We start from the raw sequence: 21422 nt of genomic DNA, 5'->3' as shown, positions 1-21422 counted from the left end.
ATTCATAATAGAATTCTTTCCTTTCTAAGTACTTTGGTCTTTAGTAAGCAAAAGCCTCAAGGCTTTCCTAACCCCTGCCACATCAACTACAAAATCACGAGGCTGAGAAAAATTACAGTACCCTATCCTTTGTTTGAAGCAAACAAAGTAATACTGATTGGTATTTAAAATTGTTTTTGTTTGTCTTGTATTTGTTTTATTGTGTTTTCCACATTGATTGTTTCATACCCTCATCCATTGTGTATATCTTTAATTTCCTCTATTTTTCTTTCCTCATTACTTAATAACAATTTACATCTTCCTTTTTGCCAGTCCTGGAGCTTGAACTCAAGATCTGAACACTGTCCCTTAGTGTAATCCCTGAGCGTTTCTGTGCCCAAGGCTAGCGCTCCAGCACTTGAGCCACAGCACCAGATTTTGAGTGGTTAATTGGAAATACAAATCTCAAAGGGACTTTTTTTTTTGTCTTGGCTGGCTTCAAATCATGATCCTCAGATCTTAGCCTCCTAAGAAGCTAGGATTAGAGCATGCACCAAGCTTCTTCTCTTAATTTTTAAATTTCTATTTTACAAATATCCTTGCTCCTTCATTCTCTATTAGCTTTCATTAATTATATCGGGGGATAGGATTTCATTGGTACATTCTCAGATACATTTATAGTGTGTTTCAATGAATCTCAGCCTCTCTATAACTGTTTTCATCCCTATCATCCTTCCCCAAATCATTTCAATGGATTTCATTATTCCGTTTTTATAGTTGTAAAGCAGCTATTTTACCATGTTCATTTTCTTGCATCTTCCTCATATGTTCTAATGAAAATGCATAAGGAAATTCAGTGATTCTTGTTAAACTAATGGAGTATGTGGAATGAGGAAAGAGAAAATACAGACTATTAAATACAATTAAAGTGCCATTTATGCACTGGGCACAACTTGCTCATCCTTGCTACTCAGGAGGCTGACAGCTGAGAATTATGGTTTAAGGCCCGGTGAGACACAAAGTCTGTCAATGTATTATCTCCAAGTAACCACCAGTGCGCAGGCCCTGAATTGAAGCCCCAAAACTGACAAAAAAACAGCTTTTGGTCCTGATGGGTGGTAACTAGTGAATATCGTCATCATGCACAATGATGTGACTGAAGATGGGGTGAGTAAAAGAACAGTACTTTCTAAATTATATACAAAAACAGAACAATAAAATCTGTTGAAATTGAAGAAGGTGGAAAGATACAGGAGGGAAGGGGGAGACTGAATGAGATCAGGGTATCTTATATGACAATCTGGAAATATCACCATGAAACCACCTTGTAGAACTAATACATGATAGGAAAAACTCAAAAAAAAAAAAATCCCAACAAATCCTAACCAAAAAATGTAAAGAAATGTTCAAAGTCATGCATTAAGGTATAGAGACACACTTTCCCAACACTGTGAGTTTACAGTTTAACAGGTACTGATTAGGCAGTATATCTTGTTTCTTCTTAGGTGCAGACCAGGTGGTATAGAGGTGAGTTCTGTAGTACCTGGCTTTCTGGCTTCATCTAAGACAAGAGCAACTTCAAGCCTATATATGCACAGACCACTGAACTCTGAGTGCTGACCCAAACGACATCCTTGGCAGTAGTCTCCTGCATGATTCTCTGCCTCACTACCTTACTCTGTCCAACCTTACTTGAGGTGCTTTTTGAATGTACCCATGGGCACAGGAAAGGTTCATTCCATAGAAGCATGTCTGAAAATATGTGGGAGTTAATAAGCAGAAAGAGGGTTATTACAACAAAGTAATATCTCTTAGGAGCAGAACACGAACTCTGCACTTTTTCTCTTTGGTCCCTATCATTAATCTCTAACCAAGTCTTCAAAAAAATCCACACTTAGCTGTTAGGCTTTTGATTTTAGAGGACAGATTCAATGTTTTTCTTTGTAGTTCTCTTGGGTCTTAAACTCAGGGCCAAGGTATTATCCCTGAGCTTTTCTTGCAGAAGGCAAGAACACCATCACTTAAAGCATAGCTCCATTTCTCACTTTTTGGTGGTTAATTGGAGATAATAGTCTCACAGACTTTCCTGCCCATGCTTGCATCAAACCACAATCCTCAAATCTCAGCCTCTTCAGGAGCTAGGATTACAGATATAGGGCACTGGTGCCCAGCAGCCTTTGTTTTTCAATGGAAGAAGTTTCATCTCATTTCTCTACCAATCAAATAGATTTGTGTCTGTTAAATTGTGTGAAAGTCATAATTAAGTTTTCTGGGACCATAGATGCTCTAGAGTAGTTGCCAATTGAGTCAGTGAAGAGAAAACCTTGGAATTTGGAGGTATACTTTTTTAGGAAATTTTGATCTCCTTTCTTGTTTCAAGAGTAAGAAAAATGGTAGGACAACTCCTAAAATGATTTTCTGTCGTAACAGCAGTAATTAAACCTGGAAGTGAAGGAAATCCTTGTACAAGTTCCTGCTTGCTGTGTGCACTGCACATCCCTTATCTTATACTATATCATTCCAACTTACAGAAATTGGTTTTTGTGGAGCTCATTGAATATTGCTTCCCTTCTATAATCTACATCTCCAGTGAGTGAGGTATTTTATTTTCTCCATTGCACTATATGAGTGCTCACTGTCTTGCATAAGACAATAAATAGAAACTACTTTGGTTTCATTTTATGTATTTTCATTTATTTATTTATTTATTTTTGTCAGTCATGGGGCTTGAACTCTGGGCATGGGTGCTGTCCTGAGCTCTTCAGCTCACGATGAGTGCTCTACCTCTTAAGCCACAGTGTCAGTTCCAGTCTTCTAGTGGTTTATTGCAGATCAGAGTCTGATGGACTTGTCTGCCCGGGCTGGCTTTGAATTATGATCCTCAGATCTCAGCCTCCTAGTAGATAGGATTACAGGTGTGAGCCCCGGTGCCCGGCTAGAGAATACCTTGGTTCCTTTTATACTGATAATCTTGAACTCCTGTGGCTTTCCTTGACATAACCCTTTCCCTACAGCTACACCAAGGTTTTGCTTAAAGTCTGAAGGTGCTACAGGAAAGCAAATTTACCTAAAGTGCATAGGCTTCCTAATTATTCTATTTTTAATGATTGATCTCTCTCTCTGTCTCTCTCTCTCACACACACATAAACACACATATTCATTATACATCCTCCTTCTTCATAGTTTGCACTGCAAAGTTCTTCAAATTTCATTAGGATTAAATAGTAACATCTTCATCATGGAGACTCCATGATGGAGACTCCTCTGGTCAGTATCATTTGCATGCATATGAAATGTAGTAAAGATTAGACCTATGATATATATTAGAAAATCTTATTTATTCAAGGTATAGAGGTTTAAGAGGAAAACTAGGTTGTGGTATTTGAATTAAAGCCATAAGCAAGGCATTTTAAAACCATAAGAAATTTTATTTGAACTTCTCACTTTATTATATGTTGGAGGTTAGAATAGGATGACTTAATTACTTAATGCTTCTTAACTACAATGGACTATGAAGAATATAGGACCTGAAATATGTCTAGAAATGGGGGCTGTAGCAAGCCAATAGAATTAATAGTCATATTTGGATAAAGGGTCTAAGTCAGGCTGATTTACAAAACTATGAGATGACATGTTGGCTGTTGGAGTTTGATAGAAAACAAATAACAGTCAAGTTCAATACAAATCAAATTGACTCATATGGCCAAAATTATATTGTATCTGCTGTATTCAAAATAATATTGTTTTTCCCTTCCCTCCACAAATTATGTCGATATCAAATACAGTGAAAAAAAAAAAAACGAATCATCTACAAAGGGATACAGGTGGACCCATTGCAAAAAAGAGGTGTACAAGTCCTTATGTCGAAAATGAACTTTACAAGGTTGGGGGGGAGAATTGGATGGGGAGGTGGGGGATGACTGGATAGGGCGAGGAGGGGAAAAGAATGAGAAGGGGAAACAAAGGAGGAGGCTATAATGCTTGATAAGAAATGTACTCATTATCTTGCCCATGTAATTGTAGCCCCTCTATACAGTATTTTCACAATAAAACAAACCAAAATAACATTTTTTTTCTGCTGCCTAAATCACACAGAAACAGAAATTCCTAAAGTAGTTGCAGGAAGGCAAAATTCCTAGGTATACTACAAGATGAAATTTACAATTTGAAGCTTGCTGATACCTGCAATATGGTAGTTTTTCAGTAGGATGAAACCTGGAAAATTTTAGTTCGAAGCCATCCTGAACAGAAATTCCTTGAGGCTCTATTTTCAAAATCTTGGGTGGAGCTATATCTCAAATACTAAAATGGCAACAATGACCAAGAAAGACAAATAAATTCAAGATTCCTGAAGTTCAATCCTGGGTACTGGCAGAAAAAAAAAGTGGAAAAAGAGGAGGAAAAGAAGGAAGAGAAGAATTGGAGGAGGAAGTGGAGGATCTGGATGAGAAGGAGGAGGACAGGGAGGAGGGAAGAGGAGGACAAAATGGGAAGGAAAATAAGTGGAAGGAAAATGACAGGAAAAGAAAATAGAACATTGAGTTTCTTTGTCCTCCAAATAATATTAACTATGGCACCTAACTCTGTCAAATTAATAAACCTTTAGGAATTGTGATCGTCAAGAAATAAGGGGAATTGAGCAACCTGTATATATTGTTGTTGTTTAAGTCTTGACAGAGATGCTTAAATTATATGGCACCAGTAACTGTGTCAAACATAGTAAGTTGTACACCTCAGTATCCTCAATTTATCACATGCCAATTGTACCAAAATAAAGTGATATATTAGTAGAAACATTTAAATAGACATTTTTGGTGCCAATCTTGGGGCTTGAACTCAGGGTTTGGACACTGTTCCTGAGCAGTTTTTGCTCACTGCTAGTGTTCTACCCATAGTGCACCTTTCAACTTTTTGGTGACTAATGGGGATGTGTCTCACAAAATTTCCTTTCCCATCTGGCTTCAAATGGTGATCTTCAGATCTCAGCCTACTGACTAGATAGGATAAAGAGATGTGATCCATGAGCACGTAGTACTTTATAGAAAAAAATATTCTTCACAAAAGAAAAATCTTAATATTATATGCATATTTGATGCAGAAGGAGAGATAGTAATAATTAAACTTCCTTAATGGGATCATCATTCACTTCTATTTAAAAAATCTAGTGAGGTGCCAATTGCTCAGGCCTATAATCATAACTACACAGGATGAAGAGATCTGAGTATCATGACTCAAAGCCAGCGATGGCAGAAAGTCCATGAGACTCTTCTCTCCATTTAACAACACACACATGCAAAAATAAAATGATATGTACAACTATGGCTCCATCTCTAGAACACTAGCTATAAACCAAAGAAGCTCAAGGACAGAACTTAACATGAACCTGAGTTCATGTCTCAGGACTGGTGTGCACATGCACACACACACACACACACACACACATACACACACACACACAAATCTGCTATTAGTTCTAGTCTTTCAGGGAGGAGTACTATTCAAAAGAGAGCCCTTGAAACTAGTAAGAGCTTGTGCACACAGATATATATATATACACACTTGCCAAAGGAAAAATACTGATCTGAAAACAATATGGCCTAACGAGCAAAGAAAATGAAAAGATTTTCTATAATTTTTCTGTGAATTTTTTTATGAAGAAGCAATTGCTTTTTCCTTGAGTACATATTCATCTTACTTATTTTCTTTGACCTTTTGCTTTCTTGTTAAACTATACTTCATGGAGGAAGGGTTCAAATATTTGCTTCTGTTACATATCTATCAAAATTTAACTTTGAATATTTTGCTCAAATACAGTGTTAATTTTTGGCACTTTATTCTGAAAAATGAATCTGACTTCCTCCTGGAGAAGCTCTTTTGATTATACTGGAAAAGATATCCACCGTTTAGATGCCCATTTAGTATCGATTTGTACTTTTCTTTAAGTAAAAGTTGACTGGTTTTTGGAGGGAAGTATGCATAAATCCACGGGCCATGTTCATTGATTCTTCATTTACCTTGCTTTCCCTGCACGGATGCTAGAAGTAAAGGGAATTTGTACTTTGATGATTTATGACAACATTTGATTTCTGGATAAATTGAGGAAATGTGTCTGATTTACTTCATTGTGTTCTTCTGTGCTGGATCAACAGAAAGGCTTACAGAACACTTGGTTCCATTGTCATGGGGAGAAAGATCCAGTGCAAATTCTTAGTAATGCCTCATAAGGGGGATGTTAGAGCAGAATTGCTTGGGGACTTAGGGCCTAAATTGGTTCTTATTCAATTGGGCCTTGTAAGGCACAGATGTGATGAGAAGTAGGATATTCCAGTTGTTTTGTTACAACGTGAGGTAAGATTCTTCAAGTCAGCCTGAAAAAAAAAGCTACTCTCAGTAAGAAGTCATATGAAAGAATGTGAATTTTCCAAAGCAGTTTTTTTTGCATACTATTTAACATAAAAATGGCAATATAGGCTACATCATTGAATTGTTGACTTAAAAATGTATATTTGTTCTGATATTTTCCCTTTCAGTTTCAAATAGGAATGCAAAAACAATACATAGTAAAGTCAAGACAGAATCCTCAGTCCCTCTGAATGTTCTGTATCTATGCCCATGATAATTACTGCCTATCTCAGGAATTCTTATCATGTCAGGAAAAGAAATCCTAATTTTGTTCAGTCTCCAATATTAGAAATTTCACTTACTCATAACTAAATGTATCCACAATAACTAAGATGCATATGAGAAACATATTGCTGTTTGTTGAGGATTTATGTTTTTATTTAAAATAGATTTTTAAAATACTTACCAATCATAACCATAATTTCATTGATTTCTTGAAAAAATATGTGAACAGATATATTGTGAAATTTTCTCATGTCTCAAATGCCAAAAATTTTCTGTGAAAAGGCTCTCATAAAAAACATTCATCATATCAACACAACAGAAGCAATTACATTTAAGAAATTAAGAATAGACTTACTTGGTAGAGGAATTTTTAAAAGCCAAAAATATATTAAGTGAGGTAAGCCAGGCCCAAACAAACCTAGATTCCATGGTTTTCCTTATTTGCTATAACTAGTGTATGTCTGAGACAAGCAGAAAATGTCATAATAGTTGATGTTAGGCAAAATGCACCCCAAGTTAAGGACTCAAATGGTTTTTCTTTGTTGCTATTGTTTCTAACATATTTATAAGAACTCTTCTATAATACATTTTACTGTGTGTATGATTTATGATTTTCTAAACTGTAAGTTCTGTGCATTAGAAGTCAAATTGTGAAATTTTTTTCATTTATTTATACTACACAAGATTAAGCAAATTATGTATTAGCAAAAATAATAAGTTGAGACTTCCGTGGAATTATTCTTTTTTCTTTTGTTTCTTGAAGGTTCCTAGCTACCAAGACTAATATATATTTCTTCTAATAAATGCATAGCTCTCCGTAAAAATGAGGCATGAAAATTTGTTGAGGTTACTTATTCTTTTTCTAACCCTAAGCCTTAATAGGAAATTGGGACTTAAATCCTAGCTAGAGTAAAAAATCAACAAAAGAAATAGTTGGAGTTCATACTTTACACTTCTAGAAACTTTTCTCATACAGTCATTTTTTTTTAATGCATGTGTGGAAGAAATTAAGGGAAAAAATCGGTTCACACATATATTTTATGAAGATATTCTATGTATTTTAAGAGTAACAAAGGTTTACATTTCTATTTTCAGTATGTGAATATTTACAGAGTATTTACAGAAAACCAAAGTTTATTCTATGGAATAGAATGTAGAAAATGTTCTATATATTTATAGACTTCACCTGTCTTACTTATCTTCCATTTTGAGAAACAGAGCATCTGTTTGACATATTGAAATGCAAACATTCATTTTCTACCTATAGGCCTCTACACATTTTGCTGTCTACTAGATATAGAAAAGTTCATGCACAACCCTCACCTTCAAGGGGAAATTCTCAGTATCTCAAGTAGCTTGTATTTATCTCCCACACCTTTCCTCCCAACTGTCAATTTACATGAGTGATGACTGAATTCTATAAGACAGAAAAGCTCAGATAATTCACGAGCATGCACTTAGTATACAATAGAACCTTCTTCACTTGGATTATATTTTATTCCTATCTTTCTGAGAACTTCAGGTTTCTTATTTGGAAACTGAGCTGTCCAGTTAAGAGTGAGTAGATGAATCTCATTATTTAAAATTTCATTTAGCTTCACTAAAATTGGAAGAATTAATTTCTCAGACACTATTCACTTTTGAGATTCAGTAGCTGTATGTAGCCAGTTTCTAGTCTGTTAGATATATATATATATATATATATATATATATATATAATTTCCATTATAATGTATTTTTCTGTGAGAACAGTTTTAGAGCATGTTTCTGCTTGTTAAGAGATGGTTCATGTTTATGAGCTACATATGCTCCAAGGTTGGTATTCAAACTGGATCAGACCAGAAAGACTAGACACCCCTGAAGTTAAGATATAGATATAAATTGTTCCACATAGGCACATTCATTTCTGAAGAGGAAGATGATCAAGCAGTCAATGACAGCAGAATCAACTCTCTCAACTTTAGGACTGAATAGGAGAAAATTTCAGCAATTCTTTGCAGCTTTGCTTCTTGATTGAAATTCGCAAAGGTGATATTGTTGGAAAGTAAAATCTTTAAATACCACAATAGCTCACAGAAGAATTAAAGTTTGTGCTTTGTAATGCCATATGATATTTACATGAGACATTTCACTTTCTCCTGGTATCAATACAGCACAAATATTTATATATTTCTGAGTTGTTTCTTTCATTCAATTTGATTCTTCTTACAGCAGGCATTTAAACAATTAGTCGAAAAGTTAAGACTTTCTTGTGTTTTATAATCATATTTGTACTGAGTAAGCTTAAAAGGAATGAGAATCCAAGAACTATGTGAAGAAATTTTATCTCCAATCAACTGTTCCCTTTCATTAATTACTGGAGCAAAGAAAACTGGCTCCCAAGAATATCCTATTCAAAATTCAAGAATGAGGTGAGAATACGACAAGCAAAGGGAGACATTAATTTGCACTGAAGTTGCTCTGCTGTCACAATGAACACATGTTTTCATGTAATCTTTTTTGAATCCCACTGTTAGTTTTTTTGTGGTTTTTTTTAGTATGACAAGGATGACTGACTTTCCCAGATTTAGAGTTGGAAATGTTTGGGACACATTACTTTACATATGGAATCTTCTTCAAAATTGTGTATCATTCATTTTTGCTCTCAGTGTCTTTTCCATCCTTGTCACAGGTATTTATGTCTACATAAATGGAGAAGTTAGTTCATTTACCTTGTCATAGGTATTTATGTCTATATAAATGGAGAAATTAGTTCATTTACATTTAAATGATTAAATTATTATGTGGATTATGTGGATTGTGTGATTTTCTGTAGAAGCAATTCATTAGTGGAATTAGTGGATTAGTCCTTAATCATGGACTCATATGTAAATAATTCTCGAGATATTCCAGTATAATCCAGTAGAGTGGGGAAATGCATTAGTACTTTAAAACATGCTTATAATTCTTTTAAAATATAGTTTTAAATACGATAACATAAATAAAAGCTTTGGTTTTTTATTTTAGTTTTTATTTTTATTGTCAAGGTGATGTACAAAGATGTTATAGTTACTTAAGTAAGGTAATGATTATATTTCTTGTCTAATTGTTACCCTCTCCATCATTCTTCTTCTTCTTTCCCTCCCTCTCTCAATCTCCCCCAATTTGTACAGATCATTTCCTACATATTGTCACTTTGGATTTTCTTTCAATGAATGTTTATGCTGTTCCCATTCTGGACCTCCACAAAATGAACAATGGAATACCACAGTTAGACCATTCTGCCATGCATATATGTATATACATATTTTCCTACAAAATTAAGGTAATATATTTAATTATTCATTTGTTTATTGCCAAAACTGGAGCTTGAAATCAGGGCTTGCACGTTATTCTCTGCATTTTTGTCCTCAAGCTAGCCTCAGCTTCACTTCTGGTATTTGTGTGGTTAAATGGATTTTCCTGCGGGGCTGTCATTGAAGTATGATCCTCAAATCCCACCCTTGTGAGTAGATAGGATTACAGGTGTGCACCTACTTTATAATTTGACTTTTCATCTGATTATATCATGTATATATTTCCTATCCAATAACACCCTAGGAAATTGCAAACTCTTCTAATACCATCACTTATAATGATTATTTGGGAATCCAGTGCTTATGAATACCATAATTTATTGAAGTGCCTCTATCATGGAAAATCTTTGTTATCTCCCAAATATTAAATGCATCATTAAAGTTTTTTAGGATTTTTTATCCTAGTATTTATATTTTATAATTAGATAAGGATTTGCTAGTTGTTAGAACCAAATATAAACTTTTTTCTTATGCTTTTCTTTTTTTTGCAGGGGGATCCGGTCATGGGCCTAAACTCCAGGAGTGGGCACTGTCTCTCAGCTCTTCAGCTCAAGGCTAGCACTCTTCGACATGAGCCACAATGCCACTTCTGGCTTTTTTTCAGCTTAGTTGGTGCTGAGGAATAGAACCCAGGTGTCAAGCATTCAAGGCAAATACTCTACCACTGAGCCACCTTCCTAGCCCCAAACTTTTTTTTATTATTGTGAAAATACTGTACAGAAGAGTTAAAGTTGCATGGGCAAGATAATGAGTACATTTCTTATCCTCCATTGTAGCCTCCTCCTTTGTTTTTCTTCTCATCCCTTCCCATACTTCCCCCGCCTACCAACCAATCCTCCACTCCCCCCAACCACCAAAGTTGTAACGTTCGTTTTCGACATAACGACTTGTAGGTCTCATTGTTGCAATGAGTCTACCTGTATCCCTATTTAAACGATTTGTTTTTCCCCTTTCCCTCCACAAATTATACCAACATCAAATACAGTGAAAGCAAGGGTTATACCATGAGGGAGTGACATACAAAGCAACAAAGAAATAATCTTATAAATGTGTTAGAAATAATCACATGAAAGAAAAAACATTGAATATATATCTTAGGGTTCATTTCCCTAACATCAGTTTATCTGACCTTTTCTGCTTGACTCAAACATTTAGTAGATATTGCAAATAAGGGAAACCATGGGACCTATGTTTCTTTGAGCCTGGCTTACTTCACTTAATATAATTTTTCTCAAGTCTTTCCATTTCCTATCAAATGGGGCAATGTCATTCTTTCTAACGGTGGTATAGAATTCCATTTTCTTGATCTAATCATCTACTGAGGGGCATCTGGGTTGGTTCCATATCTTAGCTTTGGTAAATAAGGTTACAATAAACATAGTCGTGCTGGTAGCTATAGTGTAATCTTGTTTGTAAATATTTGGGTAAATACCCAAAAGTGAGATTGTTGGGGCATAGGGGAGCTCTATGTGGAGTCTTTTGAGAAACCACCATACTGCTTTCCAAAGTGATTGAACATGTTTACATTCCCACCAAAAATGCAGTAAGGTTCCCTTCTGTCTATATCCCTTCCAGCATCTGTTGTTATTAGAGATTTTGATTTTAGCCATTCTAACTGAAGTCAGGTGGTATCTTAATGTTGTTTAGATTTGCATTAGCCATTCTAACTGAAGTCAGGTGGTATCTCAATGTTGTTTAGATTTGCATCCTTTTATGGCTTGGGAGTTTGAGCATTTCTTCTTTTGTCTATTGGCCATCCATCTTTCCTCTTCAGAGACGTTTCTCTTTAAGTCTTTAGCCCACTTATTTATTGGGAAGTTGTTTCTTTGAAGATATGTTGTTGGGGGATTTAATTTTTTGAGTTCCAAGTATATTTTAGATATGAGACCCTTGTCCGTTATATGGCTATTGAAGACGTTCTCCCAATCAGTGAGCTTTCTATTGATCTTGCTAGTTATGTCCTTTGCCACGCAGAAGCTCGGCAATTTCATACAATCCCATTTGTCCAACCTTTCTTTGATTTGTTGTGGTTCTGGGTCTCTATTAACAAAATTTTGGCCGGTACCAAGGAGACCTAGGGATTCTCCTATTCCATCCTGTAATGTTTTCAGACTGTCCGCTTTGACTCCAAGGTTTTTTATCCATTTGGAGTTGATCATGGTGCAAGGTGATATATAATGATCTACCTTTAGTTTTCTGTAAGTAGTTAACCAATTTTGCCAGCACCATTTACTAAAGAGGCTGCCTTTCGTCCATTCAATTTTTTTAGCTCCCTTATCGATGATTAGATGGCTATAGGTCTGTAGGTTTGTTTCTGGGTTTTCAATTCTATTCCATTGGCCCTGAGGTCTGTTCTTGTGACAGTACGAAGCTGTTTTGATTACCATGTCTTTGTAGTAAAGTTTGAAATTTGGTTTTGATATTCCTCCAGCAGTGTTCATTCTGTTGAGGAACATTTTTGCTTTTCGGGGTCTTTTATTATTCCATATGAATTTTTGGATTGCCTCTTTTGTTTCCTTGAAGAATGATTTTGCAATATTGAAAGGTATAGCATTGAATTTGTCGATAGCCTTGGGAAGTTTTGCCATTTTCATGATGTTGATCTTTCCAATCCAGGAGCATGGGAGGTTTTGCCATTTTCTAAGTTCTGTTTTGATTTCCTTTTTCAAGTGTTTGAAGTTTTCATCGTAGAGGTCCTTTGCTTCTATGGTTAAGTTAATTCCTAGGTATTTCATTTTTTGTGGGGCTATTAGGAATGGAGTTGCTTTGCTAATTTCAGCCACACTTTTCTCATTGTTGGCATACAGAAAAGCCATTGATTTTTGAGGGTTAATATTATACCCTGCTACTTTGCCAAAGTTTTGATTCAGCTTGAGTAATTTGGGAGTGGAGTCTCGGCGATTCTTTAAATGCAGGATCATATCATCTGCAAAGAGGGAGACTTTTTCTTCTTCTTTGATATTTGGATCCCCTTTATGTTTGCATCTTGTCTTATTGCTGTAGCTAGGCATTCTAATACTAGATAGAAGAGAAGTTGAGGGAGTGGGCATCCTTGTCTTCTTCCTGAGTCAAGAGGAAATGGCTTTAGTATGTTTTTTTCGATCCTAATTCATTTAATTCTGATTTAATTTTAATTATTTCTTTCTGTCTACTGGATTGGGGTTTATCTTTTTGCTCTTCTTCAAGGAGGCTCAGATGTCTCATACAATTGTTGGTTTCAGATCTCTCCAATTAGTTGATGTTGGAACTCAGAGCTATAAACTTGCGCCTGAGTACTGCCTTTGTTGTGTCCTAGAGGAGCTGGTAATTTGTGTGCTCATTTTTGTTGAATATCATGTACATAGGAATTTCCTTTCTAATCTCTTCAATGACCCACTCATGATTCATCAATTTGTTGTTCAGCCTCCATGTGTTACAGGAATTTCTTTGGTGGTTTTAGGTGTTGAGTTCTAATATTTTTCCCTTGTGGTCTGAGAGAATGCAAGGTATAACTTCAATGTTTCTGAATTTGGACGTTTGCTTTGTGACCTAAAATGTAGTCTATATTACAAAATGTTCCTTGTGCTGCTGAGAAAAACAGGTAATCTGATGTTGCTAGATGAAATATTCGGTAGATGTCTGATAAATCCAGTTGATCTATGCAGTTGTTTAGATCTGAGGTTTCTCTGTTGAGTTTTTGCTGAGTTGATCTATCTAATGGGGAAAATGGTGTGTTAAAATCCTCAATAATTAATGTCTTTGGATCTATGTGGGATTTGAAGGAAACTAGTGTTTCTTGAATAAATTTGGGTGCTCAATTCTTTGGCAAATAGATATTTAGAATTGTAATATCCTCTGAAGGAGTGATCCCTTCATTAATATTTTGTGACCTTCTTTATCTCTACTCATGAATTTTAATTTGAAGACTATTTTATCTGATATTAGGATTGCAACCACCGCCTGTTTACGGGGGCACTTTGCTTGGTAGATTTTGTTCCAGCCTTTCACATTGAAAAGATGTTTGTTCTTGTGGGCAAAATGTGACTCCTGAATGCAGCAGATAGAAGGATCTTGCTTGTTAATCCAACTAGACAGTCTATGTTGCTTAATTGGAGAGTTAAATCCGTTAATGTTGAGAGAGGACTGAGAGGTATTTGGGAGTTCCTGCCATTTAATCCACCTTCTTGCGAATTGTGGCATCTTAATTCTTCCTATGGTTCTTGGATTCTCAGTTTTATTGTGGTTTCTTGGCCTTTATTGTGGTCTTGTTGGTTTTCTATGTGTAGTACATCTTTGAGAATCTTTTGTAGGGCTGGTTTGGTGGAGATATATTTTTTTCCATTTTTCTTTGCTATGGAAGGTTATTATTTGGCTTTCAGTTATGAAGGAGATCTTTGCAGGTTACAGTATTCTTAGTTGATATTTGTTTGTCTTTAGGGCATGGCCTATGTCATTCCAGGCTCTTCTTGCTTTGATTGTCTCTGCTGAGAAATCTGAGGTGATTCTAATTGGTTTCCCTTTATAGGTGATTGTTCCTTTCTTCTTGACAGCTCTAAGGATCTTTTTCCTTGTTCTGAATTGATCCTGTGTGGATTATAATGTAATGATGGGATGTCCTATCCTAGTCTGGTCTATTTGGAGTTCTGAACTCTTCTTCTATCTGAATAGATAGAAGAAGCATGTTTGGGAAGTTCTCTGCTAGGATTCTGTTAAACAAATTTCCTAGACAATTAACTTCTGTTTCTAGGTGCTCTCATACACCCATTATCCTCAGATTAGGCCTTCTGATGGTGCCTTCCAAGTGTTGAATAGGTCTATCATATTTCTTGGACTTGACTTGGATGGTTGTATGTTCTTTTTCTATAATATCTAGGCTGTCTTCAGCATGATCTTCTGCATGGTCTAACCTGCTGTCAAGACTTTCTACTTTGGTTTTTATTTCTTTTCCTTCTAATTGGTCAACTTTGACTGCTTCATATTCTTTATTGAAGTTTAGTTTTAGAAGAACTTGTATGAACTTCTTTACTTCCTTAGTTTGGTGTTCAGTGGTTATTCTCAAGTCACTTAGTTGATTGGTTATGGTTTCCTTGGAATCCCATTCCTTCTGTTGGGTTCCATTCAGCATTCCTTTTGTGATCTCCCTGACTTGATTCAGCTTTTTGTTAATGTATTGCATGAATGCCTTTAGTGATTTTTGAGTATTCTCCTCCTGCACTCTCAATTCCTGTATTACTCTTTGCTTAGCTTCCTTATGTTCACGCCATTCCTGTAGTTCTTTTTGAGTGTTCTCTGCCTACTCATGCCATTCCTGCCTTTCTCGTTGAGTGTTCTCAAGCTGCTCACACAATTTCTGTATCCGTTTTTGAATAGCTTCCTCATGCTCATGATATCCCTGTATTAACCTTTGGTTTGCCTCCTCTCTCTACCTATCACACTCATACAGAGTCCTTTGTAGGTTTTAAATCTTTTCATTTATCATGTTTGCCACCAGTGTTTGTAGAGCTATTTAGGAACTCTCCTCTGGATTATTCTTTATCTCTTCTGTCTCCTAATTATCATATGTGGGAGTTGAGATACCCGGACTTGCCATTTTTCTTGTGTTTTTCCGGCTTACTCTGCCCATTTGGGATGAAAGTAACAGCAGTTTTGTTCTAGAACACTATCTTAAGGCAAGCATCAACCAAAGTCTGCAGTTGCACAGTCAAAAGTCTGTAGGTACAATCTAGTTCAACAGATACATCTATTCAACATCAAACAACTATATGTTAATGGGCTACGAACCGCAAAGAAGAATTTGGCAAATCAGAAATTATTGGTTTATGGAGAGATGTGGATAAAAATAGGAATACTGGTATGTGGGTAGGCACAGGGTATGTTAACTAAGTTCTAATCTCAAAGCGGGAAATAGGTTTGGTAGAATGAAATTAGAGAGAGAGAGAAAAAGAAGAAATAGAAAGAGAAAGAAAAAGAGAAGAAATAATAGAAAGAAAAAAATTAAAAAATAAAAAGTGCAATGTTTAAAAATTATGCAAATTGGAAAACGAAATGTTCAGAGAAGAACGTGGATATAATGAGTGAAGGGGAGGGATATAAACGAGATGTGAAAAACTTAAAAATAAAAATGGTTAAAATATAATATAGATATAAGAGGTAGTACTGCTATTTAGGAATTTAAGTCTAAGAGGTTTTGAATTGAGTAATAAATTTCTGGATTAATTGTGTACACAATGGGGGATAAGGTCTAATAATCGACTACAGGTATATCTGACGATGTACAGAACAGCAAGTAAGTCACATAAAGAAGAAAGAAAGAGAAGAAATGGTGAAAAGAATGAGAAAGAAAGAAAAAAAGATCAAAAGTTCAGTAGAGCTAAACAAAAAAATACAATTTTTAAAAAGAAAAATAAAAGAATAATGCACACACATATACCCATAAAATAAAAATTATAAAAGTAAAAACGTTACTAGAAAACAATTTTAAAGTTAAATATTAAAAATTTTAAAAAGTGTTAGAAAAACTTTTATAAAGGTACAAAAAAAGTTCTTTGATTGTTTTTTTGGGGGGATGGGTAGATCCTGTATCTCCCCTGTGTCCATAACCAGTCTCTTGTTGGGGTCTCTGTTCTCCTTGTGGTGTTTGATTTTCCTGTGGATTGGTTGTTTTCTTAGGTCAGTTTGTTTGAGCATACAGAAAAATGCTCGGCTTTACCCAGGATTTTGTGATCCTCCTCCCAGGCTATTTCAATAGGAAGGAGATTTGCTTTAAGTATCACAAAAGAGGGAGATGACTGTTTCCTCTAGTTTGGAGATCGTGTGATGAGACTAGGCTCTGGGTAGATTTGAGGCCTCTCAGCAAACCATAGCTTTTCCCTGAAGGACTAGCATGTGAGAAACTCACAGAGCCCAGCCTGGAGTCATTCTCAGAGTTTATGTTTACTGAATTTCAATTGATTTTTCAAGGCTACTAAAGGGAGGGGTTGCCTCTGGCTCCGTTTACCGAGTGAAGAAAGCCACTCCTGGGGCTAGCAGCCCGGGTTGGGTGACTTTTCCCTGGGTGGAGCTGAGTCTGGCAGTTCAGGTTAGGTTCTTGTGATCTGCTAAATGACTCTAGTTTTCTTCCAAGGCCTGAGTTGGAGCTAGCTGCTTCAACCTGGCCCTTGTCAGTATCAAAGATTTAGATCTTTGGTAGTGGGGGGGGGGTGGCCTTCCCTCCTATGCTCCATAAGAAGGAATGAGGATGTCAGGCTTCTACTCACACGGAGTCTTGGTTCCTGTGTCATCACTAGTCTGGGAATTGCAGGATGAAGATGTCTGCTCCTTGTTGGTTCTTGCTGGTGTTGAGTAGAATCCGCTTGCCTGCTGCGTCTGGATCCTTCGTCCTGGCCTCTCTGTGTTGCAGGTGTGCTGGCTATGGCTGCTGCCACTGCAGCTGCAGTAGCAGCCACATCTGCTGGCAAGTGCTCAGATCTGTCTCCTTTCCTGGATTTTCCCTCTCTGGCCTAACTCTCTGTACTGTGATGGCACACCTGGTGTGATTCTCTGTCTTAGGACTGTTCACAGGAACACTAAAACTGCTTTCTATGCGAGAGCTTGTTTAGTCTCCAGCTTCTCCTCCACCATTTTCCTGGAAATCCTCCCCAAACTTTTTTCTTACATAATAATCCATCTTAACTTGACTCATATAAAGCAGCAAGTTACTCCTCCCTGTGCAGTAGTTCTTTTTTCCAGCATGCAGTTCCAGTTTTGTACACTTTTACTCATCTTACCCACTATAATGCCTTTTTTCTAAAATCCCTCCAGTTTTTGTAAAACCCTTTTCCAAGGTATTTCATTAATAGGAGCACATAATTATCTAATACTAACTTTTTTTTTTTTGTCGGTCATGGAGCTTGAACTCTGGGCCTGGGCGCTGTCCCTCAGCTCTTCAGCTCAAGGCAAGCACTCTACCACTTGAGCTACAGCGCCACTTCCGGTTTTCTGGTGGTTTATTGGAGATAGGAGTCTCACGATCTTTCCTGCCCGGGCTGGCTTTGAACTACGATCCTCAGATCTCAGCCTCCTGAGTAGCTAGGATTACAGGCGTGAGCCACCAGCGCCCGGCTAACCAATACTAACTTAATGTCATCATTTCCACAGGCATTTTAGTCATTTTAGTCTGGATAAGAACTTCATTCTAACAAGATTATATTTTAATGGAAGAATCAGAGCATCAATTAGAAGGCCTAGAGTACCCATATGAACAAATTTTATCATGCATTGCTTATATTTGTTTTAGGATTCGAAGGCTAAATATTAACAACCCATATAACCCCTGTTCTCACTGTATTTGATTCCTGTGCCCTGCATCTTTTACATAGACTTTTCTAATTTGGGGAGGGGAAGGAAATAACCAAATGCTGAAACAAGAATACAGGTTGTCCTATTGTAACACTGAGATGTAAAAGACGCTATGTGGAAACTAACTTCACAACTTCAGGGGTAGGGAGAAGGAGGAGTTGGGGAAGTAGGGACAGAAGGGAATATAGGGGGAAAACAAAGGAGGGGGTAACAATGCTTAATAGGATATGTACTCATTACCTTGCTCATATAACTGTGACCACTCTAATCAGTATCTTTACAAACAAAAATATTTTTAAAAGAGATTACCAACTCCTACTCCCACAGTAAACTTGCTATAGAGCTTAATTGCTTCATACGGCACAAAATGGGGGAAATATAGATTGTCTATTGTTGTAACACCGAGATTTCAAAGGCACTGCAAAGTGACAGGATACCAGATTATTGTCATTAACCTCTAGAATGCTTAGTCGTTTTATTTGGCTGGAAATCTCTTAATTTTATTGTAGACAATATGCAGAAATGTCCTGAAATAATATTCATGGAGAAAACACAGTTCTACATAATCAGGAAAAACAAATTTACCAAGTCAAAAAGAGGAAAATAAGACAAGAAAAATTATATTCCTGGTTATATAAACAATAATATTGGGCATGTGTCTACCAAAGCCTGAGGAAGAGAAACAGTTACTTATGTGAGTAGTTATTATAAATGTAATAATAGAATATGTATGGTAAAATAGAACCTGATGATGAGCCATGAACTTCGCCTGGGGAGGTTAGAAAAATCTTGTTGCACAGTGTCTTGATACATGGGAAGGGAGAAAAATGTATTCTGTAAAAAGATGAAAAGCTTATGAAGTTCAGTAATCTCTAAATATTATGATCAAAGAATGCAAAGTATCAAGAACATGGCAGCAGAGAATTAAATTGGAGGGATGGAAATGGCCATATATCTTGGTTTTATGTCACTTGCTTAATATATATAGAGCCCTGGATTCAATCCCCAGCACTAAAACGGAAGGAAGGAAAGAGAATAAGGAAGATTTGCATGGTGGGTCTAGCACCATCATAGAACTTTTATTCACTAACCCAGGATTTCATACTAGCAATTATACATTATTATTGCATGAAAGATTTTAAAAGTACAGGTGCCCAAGTCTCATCCATTTGAATTTGAGTGGGTACAGATGTATCAACTTAAGGTGATATGCCTTGGTGGCACAAGTAAAGCACTCAGGATAGAGATATCATGGTAGCCCATGAGACTAGAACTTGAAAAAAAGACTGAGACTTTTATTTCTGTAGAAAAATGAGTGCACATGGTATGTCAGCCTAAGTATGTATATCATTTAATCTAAGTTTTAATGTAAAAATATACCGTGTTGCAGCCTTGGGTAAATTACCTACCTCTCTTTAAGCCTCAGTTTCCTATTTTAGACATGTGAGCCAATGAGACTACAGTGAGTGAGTGTTCATAAAGTATTTTCTGGCTAGGCATTTTTAAATTTATTATATTACCTTTAGTTGACTTGTCTATATAGTGTAAATTTGCACCAGGTGCTGAAGAGCAAAGCAGAAGTGGATGAAGTATCCTGTCTAAGGTATCTCAGGAACTTGATGTCATTACTTAGACTCCAAAATTTGTGAATTCAGAGTTGGATAAGAGGACAGTTTTACATTTTTTCTCTGTAGATCCTTAGCATTTTTCAGTATAACAGGTCTCTGAAAAGATGGAAGAATAAAATACAGAGAATCCATAACAGTTCTTTTCAGTAGGCTTACTGTTAGTCCTTTGGACTTATGATGACAAATTACCAGACACTGAACTGTTTAAAACAACTAATTTATTTCTACATTCTGGAGTCTGGAGGTCTAAGATAGCGATACTTGCATAGTCAGGATTTTTTTTGTCTGAGAGATACACTGTATTATTTCAGGAGTGAAATTTCTAGTTTTGTTTATTCAAATCCCATTCATGAGCCTCTATGACTTAATTACTGTGCACATACACATAAAGGCCCACTTCTGTAACATTATATTTGTGTGATGTTATATCTCCTTTTATGCTGTTCTTTCATACTTGATCTCCTTGGCTTTCTAAAAATCTCAGTCTTTATTTCCCTATGAACAGTTTTTGAAACTAAATCCAGCTACCTAGTAGGCAGAGAATAATAATGTAAGGTTCCCAACTCATGTATCATTAATCTAACAACATGGAAAAGGAGGACATATTCATTGCTACCTCAATTATTATTAAGAGCTACAATGTCATTATTTGATTCAAATTTCCATTCTTTGTTTACATAGTGACATTGGGTGCACATAAATGCAAATATGAGCCAGGTGTAGGTGGCTCACACATGTAATCCTAGCTACTCAGGAGGTTGAGACCAGAGGATTGAAGTTCAAATCCAACCAGAGCAGGAGAGTCTATGAGACTCTTATCCTAAATTAATCACCAGAAAATTGGAAGTGGTGATGTACCTCAAATGGTAGAGCACTCACCTTGAGCTGAAGAGCTGAGGGAGACTGCCCAGGACTAGAGTTCAAGTCCCATGACCAAAACATAAAATATGCAAATATGACTTTGGGTTTCCCAAGAAGAACTATGAAGTCAATACTAATCTTTCAAGCAGAAAAAAAGAATTCCAAAATAACTCAGTGCACCTACTTTTTTTGTTACTTATGTTATGACTTCTTTGCTGGACATGTTCTCTTTTAAAAATTGTCAATATTATATTTATAATAAATTTCATCTAGGGGGAGTGGGGAGGGCTGGGTGGGAGAGGCAGGGGGAGGATGGGAAGGGATGGAAGGGGAAACAAAGGAGCATGCTACAATGCTTGATTAGAAATGTACTCATTATCTTGCCAATGTATTGTGACCCCTCTGTACAGTATTTTCAAAATAAAAATAAATAAATAAATTTCATTTAATATTTCTCGGTTCAAAACAGAAGTCTTCATACAGTTGATGTCACTTGGTTTTCTTATCTCACTTCAAAGCGAACCCAGGAAGGAGAGTCTGTCAAACTCTTACCTATAATTAAAGCCAAAAAAGAAAGAAATGGAGTTTTGGGTTAGGCAGTAGAGTACTAGATTTGGGGGGATTTGGGCAGAGAAGTCAACTGTTCAGGGACAGGGTCCAGCAGCTGAGTTAAAGT

This window comes from Dipodomys spectabilis, unplaced genomic scaffold (assembly GCF_019054845.1).
Source record: "Dipodomys spectabilis isolate Male_0828 unplaced genomic scaffold, ASM1905484v1 ptg000120l, whole genome shotgun sequence".
Lineage (NCBI taxonomy): Eukaryota > Metazoa > Chordata > Mammalia > Rodentia > Heteromyidae > Dipodomys > Dipodomys spectabilis.
This window is presented reverse-complemented; position numbering follows the sequence as displayed.